Genomic DNA, 8542 nt, shown 5'->3' on the forward strand with positions numbered 1-8542 from the left:
GTGTGTGTGAATGAAAATACAGCTGTGAATAATACCTGTCACTCTTTGTTACACTTGCTCCAGTCCACTTCCATCCCGGTTAAACGTGACAAAGAAACACTTTACTTTTTCGACTGTCACTCATTCACTCTTTATTTGTTCTTTGACAGTTTTCTGATTCTTTAGCGAGACAGCGAACAAATACACGAAACTCCCTTTTATAACGGGAGAACTAGATTAAACAGGGAAAATGTTAATTTTTTTCATTTATTAAAAATTGCTAAAAAAAAAAAAAGAAGGAAAATTAAAAATTTTATTGAATATGATTCTTTCTACAGCAATTGACAATAGCGTTACATTTGGAAACGGAAATTCTATTGTTTTTGTTTTTAATAGTAATGTACATACTTCAACAAATAAGGATAAAACATGCCAAGCAATGCTTATTGTTGCCAACTTATAAACTTTAAAAACTTTCTTTATTTCTTTTTAGAATTTATTAATTGAAAACTCTTTCCTCAAGTCCTCAAAAATCAACATGGCGTGACAAATCGGTTACAATACTTAGCAGTGACAAGCTATGCAGCTTGTCTTGGAGCATACCTGCTCTTTGGGATTATACCTTAAATACATACATATATATATATTAGTAATATCAACGCCAAGCAGTGTTTAGGCATAAGCGGACTTTAGGTTAGTTAAAATATATTTGTGACATATTTCGACTTCTAAAAGCAAATTCTCTACAGTTACCGCGGAGAAATATTCTCTCTTATGATAAAAAAAAGGTGTAGAGTCACTATATCTGTCGCCTCCTGCTGGATTCCCAGACATTGATGTTTTTAGCTCTTTAGACGTTATTAATGGGAAATACCTAAGGGAGACAACTCTGGACATACATCATCAAGGCCATAGCTTTAGCTAAAATACAGTCAACAACATTGACTGATTTGCGCCAATAGACCGCTGAGGTCGTGGAAATTACTGTGTGTGTGTGTGCGCGCGCGCGCGCGCACATATGATTTACTGTTCCGTGATGGTAAGATCAACAAAAGAAAGTACTCCATCTGGTGGGAAATAAATATTATTTAATAGACACAATACATGTTTTTATGTGCTACTAATAGTTTCATGTGTTGAGAAATACCTCAAACATATTCATCAGGCACAAATCATGTATCATAACGAATTAAAAATTGGATGAGAGAAGAAACGGAAAAAGTTGAGAAGGAATCATATAGAAAACGTGAAAGATTAAAAAGCGGAAAATGAAAAGTAAAAAATAAAAAAGATAAAGGAGTTATCCTCCTTAAACTTAAATCATAAGGCTGGAAAAATCAGGTATTTGTTGAGTTTTCTAATTCTTTAACATTTACCTAGACATATGTTTACAACCGCTGAAAATTTCAGACCTAGAGTTCTCTCTCTCTCTCTCTGGGTATATACGTATTATCACACATTACTTTCATTTTATTTAAAACTTCGTCAAGTAACGTTTACTTACTTTCATTTTATGATACACAGCTATCACGCACAAGATGCTTGGTTCCAAATCCTGTTTTCTGATTGGGTAAACATGATCAAACTTTAAACCTCTGTAACATTTTTCTAAAATTTTTCTGGAATAAATGAATCACGAAATGGATTCAGCAGGAAAAAGTACATCAATATACAAAATTTGAAAATTTTTACTTTATGCGGGGTGGGGTTAAAGATTTAAATAACAAAATTTTCTGTTGTTGCTTAAATTTCAACAATGGACCACTGAATCACAAATGTGTTTATAGTGATAAAAATATTGAAAAACATCAATGCATGTCAGAGTGACAAAGAAACGAGGAAGGTATCAGGTAGTTGTGGGATGTGCTAGAAACAACAGCTAAATATCCTTTAAATCACACACCTTTTCGTCTGAAAATTATTTTGAAATTATAAACAGAAACAAACTGCAGATTTGGACGGTCCGTGTTTTAAAACTACAATTAAAAAAACAGTCGGAAAAAAACCCAAATTTTAGGATTTATGGGGGGTGGGCAGGATTAATGAAGAAATTGAAAACATTTATCAGTGTTGCTTTTAAATCAGGTTTCCTTTTCTGTTTGATAATAAAGGAAGTGAGGATTGTAATGAAGATCGCCGATTTCCCCCAAAATTTGTTTTTAACCTTGAAGGCTTCTCCCACCGTTTTAAAGTGCGTAGTACAAAAAAACAAAAACAAAAAAACAAATCCAAAATCAATATTGAGTGGGGCTTGAAAAATTCATAAATTTTCAAAATATTTTTTTTACCGAAAAGGTTTTTCCCATTGTTTTTAAGTACATAATGTGGGGAGGGAGGAAACAGGACAAAATCGGAAAAAAGTGGAAGCGAGGGAGGGAGATACATACATTTTCAAAAATTGTTTCGTAAAAAGCTTCCCCCATCTCCCATCATTTACATGAGTGTGGTGAAAAAAATGAATTTGAAAAATCCCCGTCAAAACGGAGAAAATCCAATTTATGAGGGTGTGCTATTCCGAAAGTCTGCCAAGGCATTCTATTGTGAAAATTGCCCGTTAGTGTATGTATGTATACACACACGCACACACTCACTTATACGTATAAGTAAATTATGATTCAAATTATAACATCTGAAGAAGTGAATGAACAGTAAATTTATTGCATGAATCGTCCGTTTACCGAAACGTACGTAGCATTAATTTGACTTCTGTTTTCCTCAATTAAAATTGTGTGTGTGTACGTGTACGAGAAATAACTGAGTGTCTGTTGGTATGAATTTGGATAACAAAGGAGAATAAATGTATGCGCGCGCGCACATACACACGCACACAGATACGATGATGGAACCTCCCGTCAAAGACGACGTATGAGTGTTCAGTTTTTATTCATTGACCTGCTCAAATGAATTGTTAATTGTGATCAGATGTAGGAGTTGCACATTAGCTCACTCCTTCTGTCAAATCGACATTGCATGTACAGGTGCGCAAGTGAGCCACACGTCAGATGTCAAAATGACCACCGAACAACGTGAAAAAAAAAGTGTTCTGCTCAACAACACAATGCACTGCCAGGTCCGGGAATCGAACCCACGATCTAGTGATCGTGAATGCAGCACTCTAACCACTAGGTCTTCATACATACATGCATACATACATACATACAGCTGTACCATTCATATCAATGGTAAACACAGCACTGGAAAAAAAAACTGGTGTCCCGTCCCTTGGGGTTCTGAGATAAGTTTATCTTGTTTCATGGGTAATTCACAATATTTCATAGTTACACTGAGAATTAACATCACGTCGTAGGGTCCATACCCATCCCATCGATATTAAACGAAGTGAAGTCGCCTCAAGCTGCCTTTTTTTGAGAACTGAAACTAGGTCGAAGATTCTACACACCAAGACAACTTGCCTTACAGCTATTCTCGTAATGATCACGACTCTACGCCAGTGGCTAACAAACTTTTCCCATCATAATCCATTTTAGTAAATCAATAATCCTCCGCAGTCCTTTTTCAAGTATCTTCCAATGGGGCGCATGTTACATTTGATAGTTTTCTCGAGAATTGTTTCCCAATTTTTGTTTATACTAAACGTTGCGTTGCGACCCTTATGCCAATGGCTAATTTATGAACATTGTAAATATTTCCAAATATAAGACTTCGTTTTCGCTAACCTAACACAAGAAATCGCTGTTTTACGCATTCGTTTCACTTCGATGTATAAAAGAGATAGAAACCAAATCCCTACCGGGTTACTCTGGAAGGACACTTCAGACGATGTCGTCCTCACGAACATACAAAAAAAAAATCAGATTGTCAAGTCTGGAACGCCTTTGTTCATAAGGTTGTTCGATTAGGGCTATAGTGAAGATATATCATAACAACTACGGTGCGAATACATATTTTTTTTTGTTTTTTAGGAGATGGAAATTGAACGTTCTGAACTTAATTTTATCGATGACTGGTGAATGTAAAGCAATCGAAGCAAAATTTGAAGCATCTAGTCTGATTCTCTACCGACTATTCTATCACGAATACCGAGTATGTTGTTGTCGTTTAGTTTCTGGTCAGCTATGATCAAAAGCATTCAAGCAGTGGTTATCCAGTCTTTATTAGTATGAGACAGTATATCCAGAACTACATTATCATGGATATGCAACCCCTTTCTTTAAGACGGTCGAGTGTCATTAGAAGAGGAGATATGGCTGCTATTTCTAGCAGATTGAGCGACTACGTGAGGGCTCTCTCTTTGGTTCATGTCAAAACTATGTTTCTTCTAGCGACATAACACTATAAATGTTGTTAGAAATTACGAGATTTGAATTTCAGGCCTTTCTGAAATACCATGAATAATTGAAACAATGTAAAATACCAATAATTGGGGTTTGAAAACGTTGGTGGTAGCCTCATCAAAAGCCTACCTCTTTTCTACCGAGTACTGTTTTATTTATTTATTTCTGCGTAGGTGGGACCATGCCCACAACTCTAACTAGTCCAACAAGACTGGAATATTGGGGATAAGAGAAAGAAAAACAATCCTAAAACTAAGAAAAAAGGGAGAAATATATAATATAGATCTATAAATATTTAAGTGCAATATATAAACATAAATTAAAAACATGATGGCGACGATGGGGGTGATGATAATGATAACTAGATAAATAAACAAATGACAACAGAATTGCTAGCACTATGCTTTATTATGTGGAATGTAATCAAAACCCATTATCGCAATGGTCATCATTGTTTTAATCATTGTTAACAATGATAAAACCAAGAACAGCAGAAACAGCATCATTATGATTAACAGTAACAGAGGCAACGTCGTCGACGATGAGAATATTACGAATGGTAAACATTTCTTCTTTAGCAACAAAAATAGAACATTATAATAAAGTACACAATGAGATGCTATGCAAATTAACGTGTAAACATAGAAGTGTGGTTGTGATGCAATGTAAACACAGTTTTATATAAATATATAAAATATATAGAATATTAGAGTGATAAAGTAGGGTTCTCTCTTCCCAGAGAAGCAGCAGGGAATCATTACTAGGCGACTGTAGCTGAAGAAAAATCAGCAAGAAAAAATGTATTATTTATTATTACGGGGTCGATAACCTAGTATCAGTCAAGTACTGGAAGCGAGTGTGGCGTGGGGGAGAGGTATTCTTGGTCTCCTAATATAGAATTCCATTCACATCTAGGATCCCTTACAGAAATAATAAATTGTCGTTAATGTTTCCTAACTGCAGGCGTTTACAGTAGGTCCTTTACGTTCTGAGTTCAAATCCTGCCGCGGTCGACTTTACCTTTTTATTTCTCTGCCCACTCCCACTGTCCAAGATTGATAAAATAAAGTACCAGACCAATAAAGTACTGGAATCGATTTAATTTCTGATCTTGTACCCAAGAAAGAAACAATTTTCAATAACAATTTGCTTACATTGGCTTAAGCCCACGCATATAAATTTAAGGGAGGGTTAGAGTCGACCCGATCGAAACTTCAGCATTTCACTTGTAATTATTCCCGATTGTTGAAAAAGGAATGGATTTAACACTGGGAGGATTGAAACATGGAACACAGAGAGGCAAAACTTAAATACAGTAAAGCCATTTAGTGCAACGCTTCACCGTTTCTACAATTACGTCATAAATAATGCTTCTGAGAGAGGCATATATGCTACATATTACCTCTACTAGGAAGCCTTTCCGAAGCTTCTCTATGCATATTGCTCAACTTGTTAGAAATAACAACAAAATGTCTCTAAAATTACACCCTGTTATTTTGAATATAAAGGGATACATTGGTTAATATAGTCCATGGTTTAAAAATTGGACGAGATATACACGGCTGGAACGCCTTTGATAATATACATCTTTAAGAGTTCTACTCGATTAGGGCTGTCCTGAAGCTAAGCAGCAATAACAACAAATCTACCACCCCCACCTCCTTCAAATGTCTCGGGCTTCGTGCCTCATGTAAGAAAGAAACCAATAGCGTTAATAAACATTAAAACGTCAAAACACAGCATTACGATCGCTGCTGCTGCTGCTACTGATGATGATGACGACGACGACGATGATGATGATGATAACTAAGAATGCAATAACAGCTGCAGTAGTCATAACAGCAACAACAGAAAACAGGCAGCAGCAGCAGCCAGCAGCTATCATCATCAGCAGCAGAGACAGTAACAGTAGTAGTAATAGTAGTAGTAGTAGTAGTAACAACAGCAGTAGAATGTTAGCTGTAACTGCAGTAACAGTAACAATACTACTGTAGTAGTAGTAGTAGTAGTAGCAGCATGCATGCAGCAATAAACAGAAACGGCAGCAGCCGTAGTAGTAGTGTCAGCGACAGTGCTGCTGTGTTGGGGACGGCGGAGGTATTAGCGGATATAATGATGGTGGTGGTGGTGGTGGTGGCAGTAGTAATAGTCTAGTCATAGTCCGACACGTGACCCGGCTGGTTGTTCGAGATTGCGCAGTTGCATCGATCTCCACGTATTCTTGAAAGACGGGGTTCACTTCGTTATGAGTCTGCTGCCTAACTTGGCCTCCCAAACGGGCCTGTTAGTACAGCTCAAATACTGTGAGAATCTGTATATTTCGGCAATATTATTATTAATCTCTCAGCTCCGGTGCTATGTAGATAACTCTATTTTGACTCTTTAAAACCAAAAAAAAAAAATATTTGAAAAAGAGAAAATATTATTAAAAAAAAACAAAAAAAAAAAACAAAACAAACGACAGAGTGGAAAAGAAGACAGGAGAAATACAAACAAACAAACAAAACCTATCATTTATCAATCAACTAACATAAACAAATGCAAACACAAACAACAGTTATAACTATATCAACAACAAATTATTATTATTATTATTATTATTATTAATAAATCCACGAAAGGGATAGAAAAACATAAACAAACAAAAAAAAGCAAGTAACAAAAATTACCACAAACATAAGCTCGTGTGTGTGTTGTATAGTTTTCCCCCCCACCAAGCAGATTCTGTGATAAAGTGCAATTTTGCAGGGTATATTATAAATTAAAAACAAAACAAACAAAAAAAACAACATTAATCGGCCATTAAAAACAACTCCTTTTGAAGGTAAGTCATAATAAATAATAATATTTTATAAATACATAAGATTTTTAAAAAATATATATGTTTGTGTGTTGATGTAGTTGTGTATTTACATTTATTCAATACGCTTGTTAATTATATAAGTGCATCGAATAGGTATGTTTTTTTTTAATTATTTTGGTTTGTTTCCTGTTAATTATTTATTTCTACCACCTCTTGTCTATCTCTACTCGTCCTTATCTCTATACTTTCTTTTTTCATTCACACCCCCCTCTCTAATTTTCACCATTTTTCTTTTTCTCTCTTCCTATTCCTCTGATTTCTCTTTCCTTCTCCGCCTCTCTATTTACTTACTGTCTGTCTCTCTCTCATTTTCTCTTTATTTACTTACACTTTTTCTCTCATTTTCCTCCGTACTTACTCTCTCTCTCATTTTCTCTTTATTTACTTATGCTTTTTCTCTCATTTTCCTCTCTACTTACTCTCTTTCTCATTTTCTCTTTATTTACTTACGATCTGTCTCATTTCCTCTCTCTATTTACTTACTCTCTATCTCTCTCTTCTCATTTGACTCTTCACTTTTTATATTTTTTCGTCGTTACTGTTCTATATTTTTTTTCACTCTTTCTCCCTTTATCTTTACTCCCCTCCTACTCTCATTATATCTCTACCTCTTTCTCTTACTCCAATTCTTCCTCTTTATTACATTCTTGAAATGTACATTTTCTGCACTTTTCCCAGTTTTCAACTCTCCATTATTCAAGCTATGGTGTTTACATTGATTAAAGAATAATGTAATTTGAAAAATAAATACATCAACCACAACAACAATAATAATAATAACGGCAGCCATCAAGAACGTCTGTCTTGATTTATCTTCGGTGTTTAAAATGTCTGCTGCATTTTTTTTTTCGTATCTCTAAAAGTATTCGAGCACGAATTGTCGAGTTATACTTATTACTCATAACATTTTTTCTCAATATTTTTTTATATATATATATGGTTAATAATATATACTATGTAATTTGAAACAAATGAGATTTTACTGTCGTCGTCGTTGTTTTAGCCTCAAGTTGGCCCTGATCGAGCAGATTTATGATCAGAACCATTCATTAGGTTCGTCTTTTATGTCTTGGTGTTGTTGTTCAGGAAGAGTGTATCCAAGGCAATAAATAGTATAGAATGTGTCTTTTTTTTAATTTTTTTTTACTTTTTTGAAAGCACAGTGTTGGTTTATGAGAAATTAGGCTGCTATTTCTAGCAGATATAGTTCCCACAGCGAGAGTAGGTCGTTGGCTCATATATGCTATCACTTATATAAGATGTATCTCCTTATATGTATGTTTATCTATCTATCTATCTATCTATATATATATATATATATATATATATATATATATAATAGGGACAAAATCCAAAATTACAGGTAAAAACTCAATTAAAATCAATTTATAAAAAATTCAAATTA

At 34.6% G+C, this 8542-nt stretch overlaps 1 protein-coding gene and 1 long non-coding RNA gene across 7 annotated transcripts in view; one reads left to right on the top strand and one right to left on the bottom strand.

Moving 5' to 3' along the window:
* LOC106872133 (uncharacterized) overlaps positions 1-5948 on the bottom strand; it is a 20560-nt gene extending 14612 nt beyond the window's left edge. The window contains exons 1-2 of the long non-coding RNA XR_001409740.2: positions 5429-5948; positions 1484-1598 (exon numbers count right to left, since the gene is read on the bottom strand). This is a non-coding gene — a long non-coding RNA (uncharacterized LOC106872133). The remainder of the gene's footprint in view (positions 1-1483; positions 1599-5428) is intronic.
* Positions 5949-6296: 348 nt separating this feature from the next.
* Positions 6297-8542, top strand: part of LOC106872134 (protein Gawky) — a 116742-nt gene continuing 114496 nt past the window's right edge. Inside the window, exon 1 of one of the 6 annotated variants that reach the window (XM_052965656.1) lies at positions 6297-7098. The gene's annotated coding sequence lies outside the window, so the exon portion shown is untranslated. The remainder of the gene's footprint in view (positions 7099-8542) is intronic. The other 5 variants (XM_014919006.2, XR_008263464.1, XM_052965657.1 and 2 more) reach the window with 5 other exon arrangements.

Source organism: Octopus bimaculoides, chromosome 2, assembly GCF_001194135.2.
Source record: "Octopus bimaculoides isolate UCB-OBI-ISO-001 chromosome 2, ASM119413v2, whole genome shotgun sequence".
Classification (NCBI taxonomy): Eukaryota; Metazoa; Mollusca; class Cephalopoda; order Octopoda; family Octopodidae; genus Octopus; species Octopus bimaculoides.